Source organism: Varroa destructor, unplaced genomic scaffold, assembly GCF_002443255.2.
Source record: "Varroa destructor unplaced genomic scaffold, Vdes_3.0 BEIS01000003.1, whole genome shotgun sequence".
In the NCBI taxonomy this organism is placed as follows: Eukaryota; Metazoa; Arthropoda; class Arachnida; order Mesostigmata; family Varroidae; genus Varroa; species Varroa destructor.
This window is the reverse complement of record NW_019211456.1, coordinates 14,210,648-14,233,031: the sequence shown is the minus strand read 5'-3', so window position 1 is coordinate 14,233,031 and position 22,384 is coordinate 14,210,648. Positions and strand designations below refer to the sequence as shown.

Genomic DNA, 22,384 nt, shown 5'->3' with positions numbered 1-22,384 from the left:
GCACGAGCGCACTCACATGTACACACTAAGAGGTCCACAAGCCCATACAGAGTCTGGTTTGGCTGTATGCAAGTGTGCTCTACCGCACAGAAAGCAAAAGAGTTTTTTCTACTCCTCAGTTAAGTGTGTATCCATGTGTGGGGTTACGCTAGGGCTAGTAATAGCAGTAATCGTAATGGCGATACCATTGCAACCTGTTTCTTTTAGTGGCAAAACAACAAAGATAAGTGGAAAAATAGAGGTGAACGAGAGAGAGGAAAGGGAAATAAACAACTAGTAGAAAAATCTCAGGTATCTTTTTACGGCGTGCAAGCACAACAAGTCGCCAAGAGAACAAGATGGTGCGCTCCCTCTTCACGTCCTATAATCTAACGCTGTTTATGTTCGGTCAATAGAGGAAACAGAACTAGTCTTATTTAGACGCTAGACAGCACCGACCGAGGACGTCATATATCAACCTGCCGGGCGGTGGTAACAGCTGTAATAATACCAGCAGCGAATCCTGCTTCTACAAGGATATGCTTGGTAGGCTGCCGAAGACAGACGTGAGACTGTTCGCCTTCTTATCAAGAAGGATTCAAGCCACTAGAGACGACTCACCTACTACCGTTATCACGAGCACTTCTCACGACTCAGCTGTTGTACTTGTTCCGTGTCTAACCTTAAGGAAGACCTCTACCTCTCCTCCTTCCTAAGTAAGAACTAACCCAACAAACTACCAGCAACGCGATTTTCCTGCTTACGTTAACGGGTTTACAAGAGTCCCTGCGGTGTTCGACGGTGACCGAAAAAACTGAAAAGAAGTAGGGCGGAAACGACACGAGATTTCACCCATGAGGCGGTTCGACTAGGAACAGCAACGGCCACAGTGTCAACAGAAGCCGTACCAGAGAACGAGACCGATAAGGAAACTTTAAGGTAGCTTTTAGGAGATATCCTTTTCCACACTATCTTTCTTTCCTCCTGGTCTTCTGCTCCTTGGCCTTTTGCTACTCAGACCGGATTGCAGAAATACGAATAGAGATACGCGCATAAGAGGGTCAATGTCTGCTGACGCCCTTGAATAGCTCCTCAGTTTTAGCTGTGGTCACTGCTTGGAAGGTCCAAGCAAGCCACTGAACTGTCGGCCCGGCCTGGTGAACATTAGGCGATGCGATACTCCCTTACCCTGGGTGGCTCTTGCTGGTACCGAGAAGCTCTATCGATGTCCGCACTCTATTGGCAGCCTTTCGATATGATCATATATGTATAGCCCGGCTTGTCCAGCTTGAGTCAGGCACAGGGTCTGTCCGTACGCTTGCCCGCTCGTCTGCTTGCCTGCCTTGTGACGACGCAACAGGTCTTCCCTTCTTCCGCAGCAGTCAACCAGACTAGCGCTAGTGGTAAGCAGACGCTCACTTCCCCTTTCCCTCCAGCCTTTCTTCGCCGTTTCCACGTAATAAATGCTTGAGTTTTACGTCCGGTTCTATTGCTGTTTGTTAAGCCATGCATTTTAGGACTGGTTCGATCCTGTACGGAACGAAGTGTGTGTGTGTATGCAGGCCATGTTCTCTTCCCGTTATTTCTATCGAGGTTCCTTGCTTGCTATATATCACGGTGTAGGAACCCCTCATGGTATAGGCATAGGTTTGCCTATACCGCCTATCCGCCTGGCCGACCCTTTTGAGCTGTAAGGTGGCTACGGGTCCTTCTCTGGGCGAGCCCCACGACGACGGGCGACGATGGTTCTACCGTAGGTTTCTGTGGTCTACAGGTGGTCAGTGAAGTCCTCACTGAGCTGCATGCGTATGAGGCACTTTACGGTTATGCGTATCAATGTGTGGCGTATGCGGATCATCCTCTGATAAAGAAAATTGGTATCTTTTATTCTAGGCCAGCTTTCCTAGGTCGCTATAACTGGAAAGAAATATATGCAAAGACGCTCGTGAACTATAGAGAAACAAGAAAAATTGAAAAGATTTGTGAGAGGTCTACGAACGCATGTGCGCGCAAAAAAAATGTAGTCGGCAACGGTACGGTACTGAGGGTACATTGTTGAAGCAATGTGATACGGTAATTCAGCATTTCCTTTCCTATTCTATATACGTACACGGAAACAGTCGCTTAACTCATTCAGGTTGTACAATACGCATACAAGCTAGGTCAAATAATACGGTCCTCATATTTGTTGGTCCTTGGCTCTGCTTGCCTTTCTCTATTCTTGGAGTTATTTCCTTAAAAAGGCCGCTTCCATCGCCGTTATTGTCATCTGCCTTTGACGATGTCTATATAGTGAACAGCACGCTGGCGTGCTGTAACGTGCACACACCAAACAGTGTCAGCGGTGCTGACTCACTACGAACCTCCCACACGTTCGTGAAGGTAGTTGGTATGTGTACAGAGTGTGTGCAGATGATTATGTATATGTTAGCGATCTTAAATGAATCATTAACACGGAGAGGTAAGCTTCTCTGATACAAGATAATAGCAGATTGTCACAGCAGCTTATACTTGTCCAGGGTTATTTTTTAAATCGCAATTCTGAGTGCATACATGTATTAAATTGTGCCACCTTAAACTTTATAGGAATATGGAGATAATTTTCGCTATTGATGTGAACAGAAAAGATTCTACCAAAGTCCTGGTATTGCGACGCGAACTTAGCATCTATGAAATACCTACACTACAGTCATTTAGAAGTGCTTCCTTGACTCAAAAGTAACACAAATAAATTTCACAGTGCATTTGTTTAGAAAGTGAGGTTTGCCATTGTTTAGGCTCTCATCATTAGTTGATAGTCAGTGCTTACTGTAGGGACTGTAGATCCTTGGCACCGGATCATATAATCTGCTCAATCCCTACTCAGTGGCCACCGTCGCAAAACCCGTTCACTTGAAGATTACTGAGTGAGCTTATGGTCGACAGTTGTAAGCAAAGACTAATTATCATCATATGTTTCTTGGACATTTGAATCGTGTCATTTTTCTTAATCTAGTCGAAACGAAAATACTGATAGCTGACGTTGTTAGGCCTCAGGAGCTTTTTATTAACCTAATGCAGTATGTCGTTGGCGTTTAAAAGATCTACGAGTAAAGAATGAGCGGCCCTCTTTAGCTTGTTCCAGTTGATCCTACGGAAGGGACGCAATACAAACCTCTCCTTTATTAACAGGGAAAATGAACGACTTGTTTCATTTATGAAAATGAGAGGAACTAAAGGCAGCATGCCGCGCCGCAGTACAAAGTCAAAAACAGTGCTCCTTGTAAGCGACCTATGTTTCAAATGGTATATATGTTTGTCTGATTAGTAAAGCTCAGGTAGACGGTACATGAAGCAGAAGTTAAGGTCATATGCAGCTTTCCGGATTTGAAGCAGAATTATAACATACAATAAAGCATCATTATTTATAGGCTCAGGTATAGAGTCAATAAATTTTCAATAAATCGATGAATTTATTCAAGGAGATATTGTGTTGAATACAGAGGTTTTACTACATTTTGCAGGATTATCCGCGATGAATATCTCAATACTGAATTTGCTCCCTGATGCTTACTTGCACCTGGGCAAAGCTTGTGGGCACATATTTTATCCAGCTTACAGAAATAGATAATATTAGCCAAATTATCAAAAGCACATTACCAAGTTGCTTTGAGATTTTGCTGATAAGATGGATTCTAAGATTCCCTCATTCCTTTCGTCATAAGCCGTTAATGTTAGGTCTGCTTTTTTTTCAAAACCAAGCACCTTTGCCAAAAGCCTTACGTATAAGGCGTACCCACGTGTAGACGGATTATTATTATTAGAGGAAATCTAGGCAGGCGGTTCGTTTCATCCTGGGAGCCAGCCGTCCGTCCGGTGAGTAATGCCTAACAGCGATATCGGGCGTAAAACTCGAAACACAGGGAAAAACAAAAGTCTACAGCAGTTTACAGGTAAGCTTGAATATTAGTTTCTTAAAGAGCTAAGAAAGCTGTTCGGCTGAAAAAATGCAATCGTTCTCCGTTCATCCTGTGGATCTATATAAATTGCCGTCACCCATGCCATTTCAGCTGCTTGCAAAAAAAAAATCAACAGAAACCTTAGCCCTAATGATACCCTTCACATTAACAGGTAAACATATTGAAGAAACCTATATAGCAAGTAGCAAATTTGAAACGATAACTTGGTAAACCTAGCTCTTCATTATCCATCGTCCAATATGAGCAAGCATTTCCTGTATTTATCATCAGAATGATCATGCACCGTTAAGCGTGAACATTTTCAAGAAGTCGGCCGGTAAAAAAATCCTCTTTCTTCATGGCGTTTCTTCACTGCAGTACCCAGCATATACACGCCGTTCCAGATCTAGACAAACTGTAGCAAAAATATTTGTTTTTCAAAAGCTAATCAGGGTAATAAGAGGTCTCATAAGTAAAATTGAAGAAAAGGTTAGAGGCGTATAGGTTATTGTATACGTCCGTGGTTTGCTTGCATCAGTCCAACAATATCTGATTCCACTTAGATTAGATACTCGTTGTAGACAAATCCAAAACTATTTAATAATTCAGCGAGGTTAAGGTCTGTGGTGCAGGAGCCAGTAGCACCTGAAACAAGCGTATGCTTATTTCTTACAAAAAAGGAATTTGTTTTACTTTTTCAGTGAGAAAATGATTAATGTCAGGCTGCCTTATAGCTCGCACACAGGTAATTGAAATGAAAACTCGTCAAATTACGATTGTCGGCTGAGGAAACAATTTACCAAGGGCATCCAATCAGACTTGCCCACAGCAGACAAACTTGACAGTCTTAGCTCTGCCATATGTTTAGCTCCGTCTTTGTTCTGAGCAGCATTCTTCAACGCAGCATTTCGTACGTACGAGGTAATCACAGGGCGTCCCGTTCATTTGTATTCGCGGATCTCTAAGACAACAATTAATGGCATAGATCGACAATAGTTTGTTAATGTATTGACACACTCGCTTAAGTCGTGCGTCGAACTACGTTGATATCAAGAAGTCGTTGGGTAAAGATCTTTTGTCTTCCTTTTCCTTACCTGACTTGAACGGTAGTAGATTCGCTCCGAAGAATAACATGAGTTTGTTACTAAAGAGCCATTGGTTCGTTTATCAATGTGGCGCGTCTTTCTATTTGACTCATACCGGTAGCATTATCAATAGGAATATTTTTTCCCTCCATCAATGTATTGGTAAAAGTATCTTTTAGAAGAAAAAAAAAAAAAAGAGGGTTCCTATGTCCGTTTATAAAGCATTTCGTTGTTAAGGGGTGCTTAGCCAATCATTAAATCCTGTGCAAAAAAATGAACCAAAGTTTGAAAATCTCAAAAGTAACTTTCCATGCAATTTTTTTTTGCGTGATTTATTTTTGAATTTGAAACGAATAAAATTACTGGGAGAATAATGCTACATCAACATAATTAATATAATACATAATAAATATTTACTAAGTGCGTTAGTTACTTTCACAATTAGCATTGGAAGTTACCAATGGGCATCTAGAGTAGGGTACCTAAGGATCAGTATCGATGTACCGGCAATACTGAGAGTAGAAGGCGAAATGTTCCTTTATTGCTAGTATCGGAAATATAGGAAAGCATACGTTGTTCAATTCCTCAATACGCTATTTATATACGCTATAAAAGGTAAGAAGCACAGGTGATACGATAATCAAAACAGCTAACAAAGTACGTGCGCTCTTAACGTGTTTACAGACGCCATAGATTTACCAAGAAATTGGGTTGTGCGAGCTAAAAAAGTTCTTTTGATAAATATATAAGCGTGTACATATATGGTGGTTCGTTCATAGCTGAATCATTGTCTCCCAGCGCAGAAAACTCGCCCTGGGGCGGTCGACACCCAGGTCGATGGACTTCGAAATTGAATCGTGTTGAAGTCCGCTGCGTATGAATGTCACCATTATGCAGCTAGATGGTACAGACCGCCACACATATACTGAACAGCCGCGTTGCGGTGCGAGCGTGCGCGGCCAACATTTGCCCCTCGCCACTCATAGCGGCTCATGTATTCTATTTACTGAGCAATGCTTTTTGACGAAATTTATATGCCTATAAATAGGTGTTTTTAGGGCAAATAAGCAATAAATAGCATACTTGCTCTTGAAGATTGAAACGGATAGCTAAATAGGTAAGTTTTCAGTATAAAGACGGTTGAATAAGCAAAACGAACGGTTATTACGAATTTAGCGCCCTTGGCCCTAACGAAATTTGCTTAATAGGATAATAAAAATGCTTTTTCCACTCTGCTGGCCGCTGTTATGTCACCCGGGCTATCCATTATAACAGAGAAAATATTTCTAATAAAATTCAACAAGCATATTATTATTGTCCACTAATTATCAAAATATCCTTCTGGTAAGTGGACCAACAAGTTTCTTTTCTTACGAAGGAATAGATGTCAACAGGGTGGGGGGTACATTTACGTTAGTGTTTTAGACTAGACGAGGCGTGTGAATCTATAAAAAATAATTGACATTATACATAAAACAATATAACAGGTAAACTGTAATAGCATCTGTGATAGGCGATACCTGAATTGTTTCAGTCAACTTCAGGCCCAACCGACTGGATAGTTGTTATCGCTTTTGTACACTTTGAATAAAACCTGTTTCTATAAGAATATACCCAAGCCATACTTGATCGCCTTACAAACTATACCGGATAAAGGTACTCAACAGTTTGATTCCTTAGGTTTTGACTCGAAACGTGCGTAAAATTCGGTTCTTTGTTTGTAAATCCACTTGACGAGAAAACAACAGTAAAATCATAAGTATTGTAATCCTCTTCAAAATGCGAGTTATCCAGACAGCCGTCATACACACTAAAAATAAAGCATCGAGACTCAGAGCGTATGCTCTCACTAAAACTGTGCTATTATGCAGAACGAGCATTCATTACCAAATACGCTCATCAGTGCTTTATGCCGTAAGAACAGCGCCTGTGGAAATGGCCTCTTGAACGATAAGCCTGACATGATACCTGGCACGAATATATATGCATATGTAATTCGACGCATGAAAGCGAGTATGGCTGACATTACACAAGGAGTTAACTGAACCCACTAAATTTAACTTGAGTTGTTGTTCCCGTCATCACAAACGACATTGCGTCTTGGTAGGAGGAGCTGTCTTTGCAGGAGAAGGCCCGTATGTGTTAATGAAGGTGTCAGTCTGTGTAGATTAGACGAGTATATTCGTACCATCGCGATTACCTCAGAGCATTGTTGGCCGTCAAGGTTCTGCAAGATTAATGGTACAACCCACATCGCTGCCGTCACCACTCCGGACCAACCCGACCATTTCCTTTGAGACTGCTGCTGCTGCTGCTGCTACTTATGCGTCTGTCAGGTTCTCTTGATTCACGTGTTACTTGCCTCTCTAGGACTGCGGCGCATTTTCATATGGCGTCCAAGCCGCTAGAGGACAAGGGCTAACGTTTGTAGCAAAGCCAGGCAGATAGCCTTTGCAGACTGCTGCTAGACCGGGAGATGCTGTTAGCACTCGAACAAGCGTTCCCTTCTGCTTATTCTCCTACTTTTCTTTCATCTGGGTCGCGTTGTGTCTGAAAGCGTTCATTATATATCACTTTCGCAGTATGGTTTTCGAAGTCGTGCAGCATCGCCCAAACGCCACATTGTCAGAAGGTGGTTGGGGACTGGCGAGGAGTGGACATATAGACCAGCTGAAAGGATTGTACGTTATATATGTTGGCGCTGAATTTTCGCTTACTCGCTTTTACGAATGTTCCACACACACAACGATATGTATGTGTGTCCTGCGTTCCTTCAGCGGTTGTATATATATTATGCAAACGTGTATTGGGACACAACAAAGCTGTCTAAGTACGGCTCTCTTTATCTAATTGTGTAATTATTTTTGATGTCATTTGCTTTCTAACCGTTTCCCTTCTCTGGCCAAATCTAATACGCCGCAAATAGCCTAAAGAGTACATATTTGTGAAACACTTACGCCTTACACGCTAAAACATAGACTATCAAGCACACAATGTGCCATCGACGACACACAGCAACTATCCGCGGCACAACGTGCAATATTGGCGTCGTTCACTTCGTCGCTGTTACTGTCAACGTGCATATTTCTCGAGCCCACGATACGTTCATACAGCCCTCCCCTTGTAGTCTTCACACACATGCGTTCGACGAAATATAGCTCCCTAAAAACCGCCGTTAAGGTGCTAGTAACAATGGCGGCCAGCATGGCCTATGAAGATTTCTGTTAGCTCATATCGTCTGTTATGTACCCCGCTCAGTAAACTCCGATGTGCTACGGATGAGAGATTTGTTTAGTCCCTTCGCTTTCACGCACGCGTCACTGAGGGGAAGGGAAGCTGAATACCGCCTTCATATTATAACGTGTACACAGTAGAAGTGACCGCAAAACTACTAGTATTATCCTTTCTATCCGATGTTACTCTACGGACTTCGGATATCAGATACGCAGAGACTGCATTCGGTTGGTACGAGTCTTGCAACGGGTTCCATCATTGACACTGTTTACCGGCCCAGATTATATTTAAGAGAGGGCGTCAAAGCTTAAACTGTGCTCAGTCTTAGCACCTAGAGTCTGTGAGACTTCAGAAACCCTATTTGCCTGAATTTGAGCCGCAAACAGGGGTACGTTTGAAGAGGCGTTGAGGAAGTCAGTGAACCGGTTTTATACACATAGCGGGCATAATCGCTAGAGAAAAATTTAGATCATCGTGTGCAGTCTGGTGCGCTTACCTGGATACATATTGTTCTGTACTACTGGTTAGAGCGATGGTCGAAAGTCAAACTATTCTCCCTCGCTTGTTTATTGACTTTTTGTCCTCTTACTTTAGCAACGAAACCGTCATCGCAAGATAGCTTAAGTCTTGCTTTGTTTAATTTATAGTTCATGCGAATGCTCAGTATTTGATTCGACCACACGAAGCTGGGCATCGGACCACAGTGTGCGGGTAGTGTGGGTTGCTACTCGGACGGGTACCGGCCAACAGAGACGCCAATGGCGGTCTAAACAGGAGTACGGTCGGAGACAAGAATGGCCACGCAGTGACAACAGCTCCATCTATCTCCTCGCTCCTGCTCCTGTTTTGTACTATGTACGCAACAGAAGCATTCGTACCAATATATAACATACAGCATGTTGTGCTACGTGTGTATGACGCTATATGCTAGTCGAGCGACCTGTCATATTCCTGGTGCGTCTACAAAAAATTGTGGTCGGTGTCCATCAATTTGCATAGACGCGAATGTAGAACAGCCACACTACAGAAAGTGGGATTAGTAGCATGCAGATATGGGAACCGCAAAAGTAGCATTAAATCATCTATTCTTGCAATATCTACTTTTTGAGAAATATTAGAAGATTTTGAGATGAATCAATTCAATATGGAGCTAAAAGTAACACAGAATCCTGTTGAAGATTGTACTCGTATGCGTGCCCGGGACCTCTGTATATAACTAGAATAATTTTGCTTGGCTGATAATTGCAGCTAGATGTCGTCTAAATATTTTTTAGGCCTTTCGAAAAATCACATTCCAGCAGGACTGAACACAGGACCAATGCCTGACCATAGTCAGATATGGCCTGTCCTATTTATTATTCGAGCTCATGACTCTTACACCTGTCTCCACTCGAACATCGTATTTCTACTACACTCCACTGTGGTAGACGTAACGGCAAGATCAGCTGGGAGACTGAACCAGCAGCTGATGCAGATAGAACGAGCAAAACACTTGAAGTAGCACAACGCAACGCATTGCTAGCAAACGTTTTGCATTTGATATGTAATGTCTGCAGGGAGCGTCGCTTGGACGATAGAGAAAAAGATAGACTATGCGTGTACCTGTATTTTTGTTAAGTTAGAAATAAAGTAGTAAATTTGTACATAATTTGTCTATATAATATGTTGGGCCAGTGCAAAAATTAATGCCTAGGTAAATGGTTATCTTATTACTACGAGGCCCCGTTCACTGATGGGCACGCGTCGCGATGTTGAAAAGGTACACAACGATTGCCGTTTTTCAGCTCAAATCTTAGAACTGTTCAACTTGAATTTGCACTCCAAATACGTGTATACCCGGCGGCAGAAACAGCCTATTTAACAGTTCCCATCCATTTCTCATCAACGTCGAAAAACCCCTAAATCAATCCCAGGATAGCTATGAGATATACTATGGGATCTTTATAACTCAAGGAACTACTTAGTAAGTACTGACTTACTCGACAGGACCGTCTCAAATCTGTTCAATCAAAGATCGCCCCGAGCCACTCCTGAAAAACGATGATACTTTGGTAAAGAAATCTACATCTCTTAGCGACGGAGACCTTGCCGCACGAAAAATACATTTTTTCGTTTCTTTCGTATCTTTTTGACATGTCGAAAAATGTTACTAAAAGCCTCCCATATATATATATATATCTAAATCTAGCGATAAGTACAGCTTTAGCATATAGAGATACGGAAACAGTATTCAGGACTCCACACACACAGCTCTTCTAACACATTGCAAATCTCCTTTACTAAAAACAACCGTTGAAAAAAATGTTCCAAATCAATCGATCGTCTGTGGCATTGCAAACTGCCTCCTGCAATTAAGTACATATAAAACTAATTAAAAGCGTACGTGAAACACGTGGCAGCTACAGTGATTCTCACCAACTTTTAGACGAAGATCAGGACAAAGAATATCTTTTTCCGCCGATTCCTCTCTCGCCCTCTCAGTTGAACCTTTTTGCAGGCGGCAGGCTGTGGCTTAAGAAGACACTGACATATTGTGAATCTTCATCGAGAAGACGCGATGCCCTGACGGCCGGATTCGGCTGCCGAAGAAGAGGCAGTAGTGTGCTGCATGCACGCAAATGCACTGTTCCTTTGTCCAACCTGCTAACGCTAGAAGCCCCGTGACCGGCATGGCCCATGCAAGTTTCCTACATGAAGTAACTTCAGGCAATGGAGCGACGAATTGCTCTGACAAAGAAGCCACCCTGGGCGCGATAAACCGCGATAGGTTTTTGGTCATCATGGCCGGGGTGCTGAAGTGACAACGGAGCTCAAGAACTTCAATTCTAACGGACCCTTGCTGTGTGGACCTGAAATTTTCTCCGACACGCCTACAGCTATCGGTTGGATGGCAATCAACAGGATACTATACGCACATACGAGAAGGATTAGCCAGCTAACAGGCTGTTAAGAGGCTAGCTGCGCTCACAAAAATGGCTCTCTCTTCAACCTATATATGCATATATATGCACATGATGGGGTTATCGCGATGTCTTTATTGTTTTTAGACTAATATATTTGGCGCACACAGACACAGAAAGATGCAGGAAAGACACACGGTTCTGTTTCTTGGAGTCATCTAGTTTCTAACATAGCTCTTTGTATAAGCTCAAGGGTATCTATACAAGTCGTGCTGTGTGTGCGGGGACATAGACTTCATTCGCACGTATTAGCTATGAGAACATATTAGTTGAAATGAGATACAGGGGCGTATTCAATTATTATAAACAATTATGGTAACTATTTGCCAGCTCTAAAATTTGAACCAGCCATAGCTGCATACCCATGGTTACCATGGCACCGCATTCAAAGGCACTTAATGGTTTATTAGAGCGGAAAATTTATATAAAATCCATAAAATTCAGCTAAAGAACGTGACCCTTATCAGATATCTAGCAGAAATATTCGATCTAAACATACGAATTTAGTTACGAGCTAAGTGAACATAATTTGGTTTCTGTCAAGACAGAAACTAATTGATTAGGAATAAAGGGCCCTTATAATGAACAGTTTCAACGAACTGGATAGCCCAAGTACTCAACCCAAAAATACCTCGTATTCTTCGAGAATTTCACAGATGTATTGTATAGCAGATGAGGGCTGAACTTCAACAAGAGGCTGCCATGTATATTCCCTAATAGGGACATCATTTTCTAGTACACTTAATCTATAAAAACAACCTTTGAATGACGAGTCAGATTTCTAGCGTATAGGCTCTAAAGGAGAAGACTATTAATAACGATAATGGTAATGATGCATACCTTTACTGCGTTCGCTTCATTCGTATAGGCTATAAGCTTTATGGTAAAGTATAATTACCTGTGGTACTTTATAGTAGGAGAGTAGTCGATGTCCAATCTTCAGGATTAAATTAATATATATATATATATATATATATATATATATATATATATATATATATATAGAAGTATCGCAGCGAAGGTGATTTAGATCTTTAGTCAGATGGCTGCCCGGCCCATAGGTCAAATAGATAATCTTGCAAACACTCTAGAATGATTTCTAGCCGCTTTTGGAACACACCGTTCGATGGCTACGCATTAAAATACTAATTCAGATATAGCTTTTCCTTCACCAGAAACTGCATTCATGTCTGTGTAGTTTTTGCAACTTTGTGGTTTGTGTTATAGCACATCGGGCTATTACATACGAAGTCTTAGATTCATCATTGACGGTATGGCTACGGTCCACTGGCGATACGCTGATTCCGCTACAAAAAATGTTTTACTGCAATGTCAAGATAATTGGTAATTCTTTTCGAGCTTATGTTTTGCTTTGGGTTTGTCGGGTCCTCTTTCATCGTTGCCCCGCTTTCCGCTCTAAACTACACACTTTGGGTGGACTAAATGCTAACTGAGGTTATTGCCTTATTAGTAGTTTGAAAGTCAAAAGAGCTTCTAGGCAGCATAATGTTGTCTTCAAATTCTAATCAACGCTGTCTAAATAAGGCTCAAATAGCTTTCGTTTGTCTTTTCTTAAAGTTTGGCCTTGCTAATCAACTCTTTCATCAGAATCCGTACAGCCGGCGCCTTGCCTATTTTTCTGAGCGGGTATTGCATTCTTCCCAGTCTTTTTATTGTGCCGAGCTTACTCGACATCGTCCCCAGTATTTATCCAAATTCGTTGAATTTTGGTACTTCAGTCACAAATCATTTTGGAGGATCCTCTTTGGCTTTTAATGTCCTGCTTGCTACTATGACCAGCTGTAGTTTAATACCTGCGGCAAGCGCTTCTGTTACGCTGTTGTCATTTGTGTTTACTTCCTTTAGCACTCGACGACTTAGCGTGCGCGCATATTCCCAAATCATAAAGCGCTTGATTGTCTGGTAGCCCGTAGTATTTAAGCCTTTACTCGATTTTTGTTTTCCATGTATAAAGGCTTTGCTGTCACATTGAGGTAGGGCTGCTTCGCGCAATCTGGTCAAGTGACGATTGTATCAGAGCCTGAATATTGTGCTTTGCTACGTGGCTTGACGCCCGTCTCACCTCTCTGAATTGGCAAAGCAGGTTAGAGTGCGTACCCGCTGTATTTGAATCTTGTCATATTTCCCTCGGGATCGCTTTTTTGTCGCGCAATTGAGTTGCGTGGCTTCTGAAGCCCGTCGATGTTGCCAGCCGCTAAGTCAGTGGCTATTTGATTTGCCGCCTTCTTGCTGTCCACTAACTCCTTTTTTGTATGTCCTTTGAAGTATAGTATTATCAAACTGGTATTAGATCCTTTATCTTAATTAGGCGGGAAAAATATATGTCATTGCCGATTAATTAGTAGTCTGGCTTTTCTGGGCCTGTACGTTACGTGAGGTTTTTCCTGTAGATTAAGTATCATACTGTCATTATAATCCTGGCGTCGCGTACTTAGTATTTTCGTTGTCATGGTAAAGCACTCTGTGATAGATAGCACACGTATAATCTAAAGCAAAATCGACGTATTTTTTCGTATTTTTCTGCTTTCGTCCTTCTACGTATTCATTTGCTACGTTGCAGCATTTCCATGTGCAACGGTGATGGCAGCGCTACGACCAATACCGGCATCTCTGCTTATCTGACACGCTGTTCACGCATTGCCGGTTCATATGAGGGCATCGAAACCCAGGTTTTCCTTTGTTATCATGGCGATCCGAAACCTGTGCACCTATTGGTCACCGACGCTTATGCATCGATTTATAAGCATTATTGAGAGTTTTTTGAGTTTGAAGCAAAATCGATAAAGTTATATATAAAGTCTGAGCCGTCGAGGCGTAGTCGAAATTGTCTGACGGTGTTCCAGCGGCGACAACACAACCAAATATCGATATAGATTCAGTTTAACAATAGAAACGTTAGTCTAAAGCGTTGCGTCATACGAGGCTGTGTCGAAGACGGTGTAGTTTAAGACTACAGCGGCCGGCAAGGATTATCCTGGACCTTCTTTGTCAAAACTTACACACTATCCTAAATCATTTTCACTATTTATATAAATTGCTTGGCATTCGTACGTCGTTAACGAGGCTTGACGTGGGGGTTTCATTTTACTATTGAGAAAAACCTCGATCTGACCTTGCCCTATAAACTTTTAATGCCGTATCAGTGTCGAACTAAGATACCTATTAGAAGCGGACATAAGCTGTGCAGCGCCGCACTGCAGGCCGAATTGCAGAAAAACTAGATCAGCTAAGGTCCTGCGTAGTTGTCAAGGCTACACATTGTGTTTCAAGCGCTATCAGAAACCGTAATGATAAATAAGTACGCGTTGTTAGCGGTTGCGGAGGGGAGTCATCTCATCGCGAGCTAGTCATATATGCGATGAACAATCAACGATTGACAACGGGTTGTTACAAAGAACTCTGTAGAGCGAATGATCGAATATTGATGGCAGTCGTCGGGGACGATGACGATGGTTGTGACTGTCGGAGTAAACCCAGAAGCAGCGGCGAAACCGAAGGTGCTGTAGTAGAAACAACATAGCTGAACCACGCATCCCGCTCTGTTAGCAGCAGTAGCACGCCTGTGCGAAATGCTATAGGTGACCCAGAATCGAAACTGCTGACCCATTCTGTTTCTACCCATAAATTCTCTAGCTATGTACCTTAGAACCAAGCGAAGCTTCCATTTCGACCACGTACATATCTGAATGTTTCGTATACAATATATACGCGTGTATATAATGTATGGTGCGTGTCTTGCTCGTATTGACGGACTGGGTAGGGTCAGTCCACAGCATTATTGAACCATCCCCTTTCCACGAATCCACTGTTAACGGCGGACGCTGCTATGCCTACCTGACAGAACCGTGTACGTAAAAGGTGAGCTAAGACTAAGTTTTATTCCATAACGATCCATATTGATATGGCTATAAACTGCTGCGTTGTGGGAAATTATCATTGGGAGCTTTCACATATTCTAATTTTGCGGTAAACTTATATCTTGGTTGATGGTGCAAAGGTTTCGTGTTATATAGTATATGTAGAAAAACACTTAATGTTCGTAGATTACAATATAAATAGTAATAGTAATATTTATTCAATCACGGAGCTTCAGTTAGCGGCCTTTAGCTTTCATTGTCAGAGATTCAGCAGTCCAGGCGACTGTGTCGATATAATAATGATATATAGGAGACGGCTTTGGATCATATGTTCATGAAAAGTAATTTATGACCGTGTCAAAGGGAGTATATCCTCTCTCATTACTTATGTCCCTGGGAAACATCCCGGTTAATTCGGCCCATAGCCGGATCGGTTATATAACATGCAGCGTCTTAGACGTATGACCTTAGATTTTATTCGCAAGCTCACAAATATGTTGTTGGCGAGCGACGGCCACGCCCGCGTTTAAATCCTAGCTTGACATTAATATTAAGAATGCTCATATAATTATGAGCTCATCAACTACCGGCAGTAATGTTGATATTTTACAATCAAATAGGAGGCCGTGTGGAGGTAAAACATTGAAGCTGTTCGTTGTAGTTAAGAGCTCGATCCATTATTACCAAGCAGGCTTTATATATTATATGTTACGTTGGTAGCAAAGCGATTATTGGCAAGCGGTCGCAGAAGAGACCTGTGTCTCGGTACGGTTCTTCACTTATATAGGATTCTCAGATCTACTTGCATTTGAAAAGGATTCAGGAGTCGTTTAAAAAAACTTCATATTTTATACTATTTACCTCCAAAAATATTAGCAGTACTCGCTTTGCGCTCATATCAGAACGAAAACTCGTATTGACAAAATAGAGTTTGTTAAACTTATAAAACCAATACTTCTGATGTTATTTTGACCATGCACTGTGGATACTATTCGAAAATCTGTTATTAATAACTTTTTACATATACCCTATATATCTTACAGAGTCAAGCTGCATTCATCCAGTGAACAAAATCAATTCCATGTTCAGCTAACTCCCTCAAGATACTTCCCCCGGACACCGTTTGTAAGTAGAGGATGGCTAGAGCAATTATAGGGCTATACTCCATTAAATCTATCATTATGTTAAAGGCTGTACACTCTATGATAGCTAGTTGATTAACTACCTGAGAAACCTAATTACAGTAGTGGCAGGCAAATGACATAACAAAAAGGCCCATGGGGTGTCTCAAGCGACTGATGTTTAGCTTATCGCTGGTCGCCGGCTACCGGAATGCTACAAGTAGGACAAAGAAGCGACATAACGATATAGAGTTACCTGATAACACGTGCGCATTTTTAAACAGGTCGGACCCTGAAACTGCAATACCGTATCGAACATGCCTTCGGCTAACTCCTACCATCGGCTTACCGCGAACGAACGGCCAAACGTTAGCTTTTCGGTGGGGAACAATAGCGGCAGCGGCTACCGCGCCACCAAAATCAGCGGCGAAGTGTAGGCATGAGCGCGGAGACGGCCCGAAGATGCACTACTATAGTTTAGCGCGACAGGCCGAGATGACGATGAAGCTAGAAGAGAAGCTTTTCATTTATGCAAAAAGCATTTTTCGACAGAAAATAATTAATTCAGGCAATTGCGATTGTTTTTTTTGCCACTGGGTCCTGTTACCGTTGAGGACCATATTTACTCACTCCAGCGTTTCCCCGTTCTTCCCTCTGCCTTCTGATTAGAATGGGTGTCCTCGTTGGCTCGAATGGCTACAGAGTAACACGTCAAGTTACGTTGCAATAAGATACATGGACAACCCCTTCAAAAATTAAGCGAAACTTCGTGTGCTCATGCCGGATCGAGGCCAGCGTAAAAGCCAGAATAAAATACTGTTGCGGTTCGTTTTTGCGGAAGGTCCATAAGGCTTTGTGCAGTACTACTTGCATCCGTTGTATTGAATTCCCCTGAGGTGCAGGATGGGAAGGGCAGCAACTTGATAGTAAAGACGACGGAAAGGTCAAGGCAGAAAGAGCTATGCGGAGTGGTAAAGAACGAAAAAAAAAGAACCGAGAACGTTTTTTTTGACCCTTGACTAGAGCTACTTACAATGAAAGTGTAATTTAATTGCTGAATTCATCATGGTTGTAATGACCCGGTTTAAAACAGTAACTTTGTAGGAACAAAAATACAGGACGCAGCGGTTATTTCGGGCATAGGATTCACTGCGCTCATAACGTTAATTTTTTGATTGAGACTTTTCTCGATGCGCTATATACCCTTGAACTTTGCCCTAAACCATTAAGCTCTAAATCTACAAATGGCATTGACTTGGCATGACTACTAGCGTTAACGTGTTTTTTGGCTCGCTTAGAAACCGGCATTAATATTACAGAAAATTAACAGTAATGTTAAACACCGTCGAGAATTACACCTGCGTTATCAGTTTTCGCACAAATAATGGTCACACTCTATAAAATGTCTGTCTCAAAATTATTATAACAACACAGTGGCAAGCCTTGTACATACGTATCCTCGCCACAAAAGAACAGATTTCACGTTGTCCATAGCGTCTTTTTCGGCACGTAGTCCTTTCTGGCTCTGCGTTTGTCTGTCATGTATCTAGGGTTTTTCTAACTGCTACTACTATCAACAATCGCCAAGGTGGTAATGATGCCTAGGCAATTTTTCATTGGTCGTCTTCCTTTTCATACGAACCAAGAGAAGACGCATCAAGCTTCGTTCGTGCAAACACCTTCTGCTCCCCCAATGCAAGAATCTCTGAGATTTCCTCAAGTCACCCCCTTTCCTCTTTCGCCAATTGCCAGCCAGCTTTAGTGACTTTTTGGCACCGCTAGCTGTGGCTGGCTTTGTCCGTGGTCTGGATTTTCTTCTGTTAACGACAGACGAGACGCCATCGGCAGCATGAGTCGACAAGGCTTTAATGTGCTGTAACAAGATAGAATCACACTGAAGACGACGAATGAGGTGGCAATAGAGTTGGACTACCAAAGGCCTGGAGTTTCAAAATCGGAGAACAACCGATAGACATTTTTCTGTCTATCTTTGTGATTTTCGTTCTTTCCCACTAGCTTGATCTCCCGCAGCTCCTGAATGTTCTACTTTTCATGGCAGCCGGAAGATGACTTGGATACTCGGCACTCGGTTTGGCTGACCAAGCGCATCCAAGTTGAAGAGAAGGCGCAGGGAAAACTGTCGAAGCTAGATTTTCTCGTAGTTTGTGACAGAAGTTGAGAAGAAGACGACCCTGCTCGACACGCGAAGCATAGATTCTCTGTTGCGTCCAAATCCTTTGTTGCCGAATCCATAAATGGTCAGCCTGCTAGTTCAGTCCAGATACGAAAGATGGAGAGGAAACTGGAAGAAATAGTGACGGAGGAAAACGAAACCTCGAGAAGTTTTCAGATTGAAATTTTCTTCCATGGACACAGTTCCCGCCCCTACGCTCCGCCCAGCTATCTGCCGTGTCTTCCTGCCTAGCTGGAAGTAAGTCAGCAAGCGTTTCCTTTTAATGTTCCATCTTTTGTTAACGTTCTACTCGGCGGGCGAAGCTGCTTGCAAACGCCGACCACGGAGCCTCCAACCACTTGCAGGTCGGAATCTCAAGTTGCGCGTACTTAAAAGGGTCCTCGGTAACTCGGTAGGCGTTGCCGTCATTGCTACGTCTGCTTACCGTGGAATGGGACAAGACCTATGTGACAAAAGAATCAAGATGCGTTTGAAAGTCTTGTTTTCCTATTTTTGATTGTGTTTGTACAAATAAATAGTCTCAATAAGTAGAGTTGAGGAGACATCGCAGATCATAAACTATCTAACAGTATATTGATTGCGTGAGTGCATGTATAATATGCAAAATGGGCTCGTTGAATATACCTGATGCTAACATAAATTGCTTACTGTATGATGAACTAAATGATAACTTAAAGAATTAGGTTAACTAATGCACAAAAAAGATCAGTTTAGTCTTTCCGCTGTAATTCCTTCAGCACAATGAGGTATCCTAGCCAAATGCAAAAAACAAAGACTTAAAGAAGGCAGTGTCTGTTGTTAAATTTTCATAGAAAAATATTTTTTGAAACCCGACGATCTAGTTCTGTTTTTGTTTGTGTTTATATTCTCTGAGCTATCAAGCTAATCGAAAAAAGTTATCCAACACATCTTATGCTACTGGAATAGCAACTTTGTTGAGTTCTATATTACAAAGCCAGGGCATACGCATAGGTTATTCTACCACTTAAGCTTAACTCGTTCGATTCATGGGTTTGTCGAAATATCCGTACGACCGTTTGTCGGAACCTAACCGTAGTGTCCTACCATGATAGCGCACAGATTTCCACTACGTCTTCTATTGCGGCTGATAACGTGCCGCAGTCATCTTTATTGCGGTCGTTATGACCGACAGACATGACCATCTTGAAGGTACCTGCTTGTGACAAGGTAAAGTCAATGGAGCGCCAAGAGTGTTCATGAAGTGAATGTACTCGATACCGTTGCAGTCCTGTCTATTACAGTTGCAGATAAGAAGCTCCTGTTCTTATACTGCATACAAATTTGTGATTTATTTGGTTATTACTTATGTATTAACCAAGCGTATACAGCTATATTTGGGTTTATATTACGAAGCCAGGAAACGCTGCACATGTGTAGGGACGCTATTGCTTTGTATACAGACGTTTTTCGTCCGTGCCCAACTCACTTTTCATGTTGACGGTGATTTTCAAGGAGAGGCAGGAAATGGAGAAATGCGAGGATAACTCGGCTGTGTCGTCCTCCGCTTACTGCCGTGCCAGCACCTGCTGCAAATGCCGGTATGCCAAACACCATACTTTGCAAGCTCCTTAGGATAGATGCTTGGCTGACAGATCCTATGAACTTCATATCGTTTGTCCTGTTCTTTAGCTCCATTCTTCTTGGAGTTTGCTTCTATATCAATGAGTGTTCCTTTTCTAGCCACGTATCTGCTGAAGCGTTCATTTTCTTAGTCTGGCTTTTACTTTTTTCTGTCGTTTGGATGCTGCTTGTAAGCCAGTGCCCCTAGTCTTTTCCAACTCTGTCCCTTGGAAGGAGGGGACAGGGACTTTGTACTGATGGCTTGTACTTATTTCTTATCTCAGAAATCGGAAGTTGTGTGTCATCGTGAATGAAGTCATATACGAACTCAGAGAAGAAAAACAGTTGAGCTCGCAACAGGCAACGCAAACTATTTATGGGAACGAGCCTGAGAACGGCCCTGTTTACCCATCTGAGGGAAATCTGATTCAGTTTTTGGTGACATATTGAGAACACGCCATGAACGAACGGCGGTACACGTAACTAATCATACGAATGACATGATGGGAGCGCAACTACTATAGAACTGACATACTATGCTTTTAATTTGTTCAGAGAATTGCTTATAGCTGACTGAAATCTAGACCCCTATATAATGCATAAGAACATAAAATTCCGCGAATGCAGAAAACAGGGAACAAGTTCGTTATCTGATTTCTGTTTGCAAAACCCACTTGTTCGTTAGTCACTTTGTTAGATACGTAAAGAAACGTAGAAGAGTTGATCCTGCGCAAAGCCTACATTTCACCGGACAATTAGCCCTTCCGGCTGACGAAATGATACAATTTGCTTTTCTACTTCGCAGGACCACCATCGTGTCCACTTAATGAACTTACACACGATATGAATCGAATTTGCTTAACACGCAGCCCTTGTAGACAGAGCGATGTGACCAGAGGTCAATTTAGGTAAACTGTATCATTGGCCTTTATGACTAATGTCTAGAATGCAAAATGAATAATTACTCAACACAACAGGGTTTGCTGAACGTTCTGTTTGGAACTAAAAATAACGTTTATACGACTTCTGCAGCAAGGATCGAAGGAACATGTTTTATCTATTCGTGATGGCTTTTGATTATTAAATTATGGCTTTTGAGGATGACCGATTTGGAAATAATTACTCAGAAAATACTCTTTCACCAACAACCACGCACTGATAAAAAAGAAAAAAAAAACATTGAATTACAATTTTTCGCCTTATTACAGCTTGTCTTCTTCTTCTTCTTAGGAAGTATTGATAGTGTATTGCGTGCATCATTTTATTTTTTGCCGTCTTGAATCCAATTCAAATATGATTGGATCAAACGGGATGAAAAGGGAGTGGAAATCATGGATGGAGTCAGCGTCATGCAATCTTTATTGAATATAAGCTAAGTGCTTAAAGCGTCCGTCGATAGTAAATTTACATCAATAGTAGCGGTCAGAGTGAAAGGTCGGCCGCTTACCTTCGCGCCGAGCTTTATAAAATTGTGGGTGACTCTAGTAACGAAACTCTGATGTGGTCAACTTTATAGGGACCGTCAGAAATCGATACCTATTTAACACAATTAACGATTCAATTCTAAGCAAGTTCTTACGTCTCACAAATGTTAGGCTGTCGGACATCTGGAATTGGGTATCGAAATTTCAGAAGATGACCTCATTTAGTGATAGCGTGATATAGTGGAATGCTTCTCCTGGTCATTTATATGCAGTAGCGGTCCATTACGCAAATCCTGCGTATCATAAAAGCTAGCAAAGTTATCATAAGAGCTATACAAGGCTAGGGCGTGTCGAGAGAAGAACGTTAAGAAAGCTTGGTGACCTGGATAGTCGGTTCACTAGTGGAAGTTCTTGCCCCCATATAACAGGATACACGCCTGATGACAATATTAAAAAAAATGAGTGTTCTTTTTTAGACTACGGTTTGATCTGCTGTTTCATCGCCAACTACGTTCAGGGACTATTGTATAAGACTTCGAGCCGACAACATTCTAGCCGGAAACCAATCTTATAGAGCTGGTAAATCCTACTATTTGTTTCCGCGGTGGATTTATGAGATAATAATTTGCTTGCTATATACTGCGGACGCGACCCATTCAGACACGTGTAACCCAGAAATGCGTTTGAAGCTGGTTCAAAATGGTACAACTGACATTTTACATGCAGAGCAGCTATATAGCAAAATACCTTTTTTTTTTTTTCTTTTTTTTTCTTCAACCGATTTGCCTGCTTAGGCAAGGTCCGCACAAAGGTGCACATTGACCCTTGTAAATTCTCTGCCTGTAGTCAACTGTTAACGACAGCGAACAGAGGTTGAGGTCAAAAGTAGAAAATGTCAACGCTGAACATCAGGCTGGCCCCGTGCTCTAGAAATAAAGTTACCATGGGTGACTAACTGGCGCGGACCTTTTTATGTCGCAAAAAAAATCT

At 42.0% G+C, this 22,384-nt stretch overlaps 1 protein-coding gene and 1 long non-coding RNA gene across 11 annotated transcripts in view; both read left to right on the top strand.

The window, feature by feature from the left end:
• LOC111246668 (uncharacterized) overlaps positions 1 to 22,384 on the top strand; it is a 231,408-nt gene that overhangs the window by 12,834 nt on the left and 196,190 nt on the right. The gene's annotated exons all lie outside the window — the stretch shown is intronic.
• On the top strand, positions 12,368 to 21,175 carry LOC147756559 (uncharacterized). Its single transcript, XR_015322909.1, has 3 exons — positions 12,368 to 15,075; positions 16,118 to 16,199; positions 16,480 to 21,175. It is a non-coding gene; the product is annotated as an uncharacterized LOC147756559 (long non-coding RNA).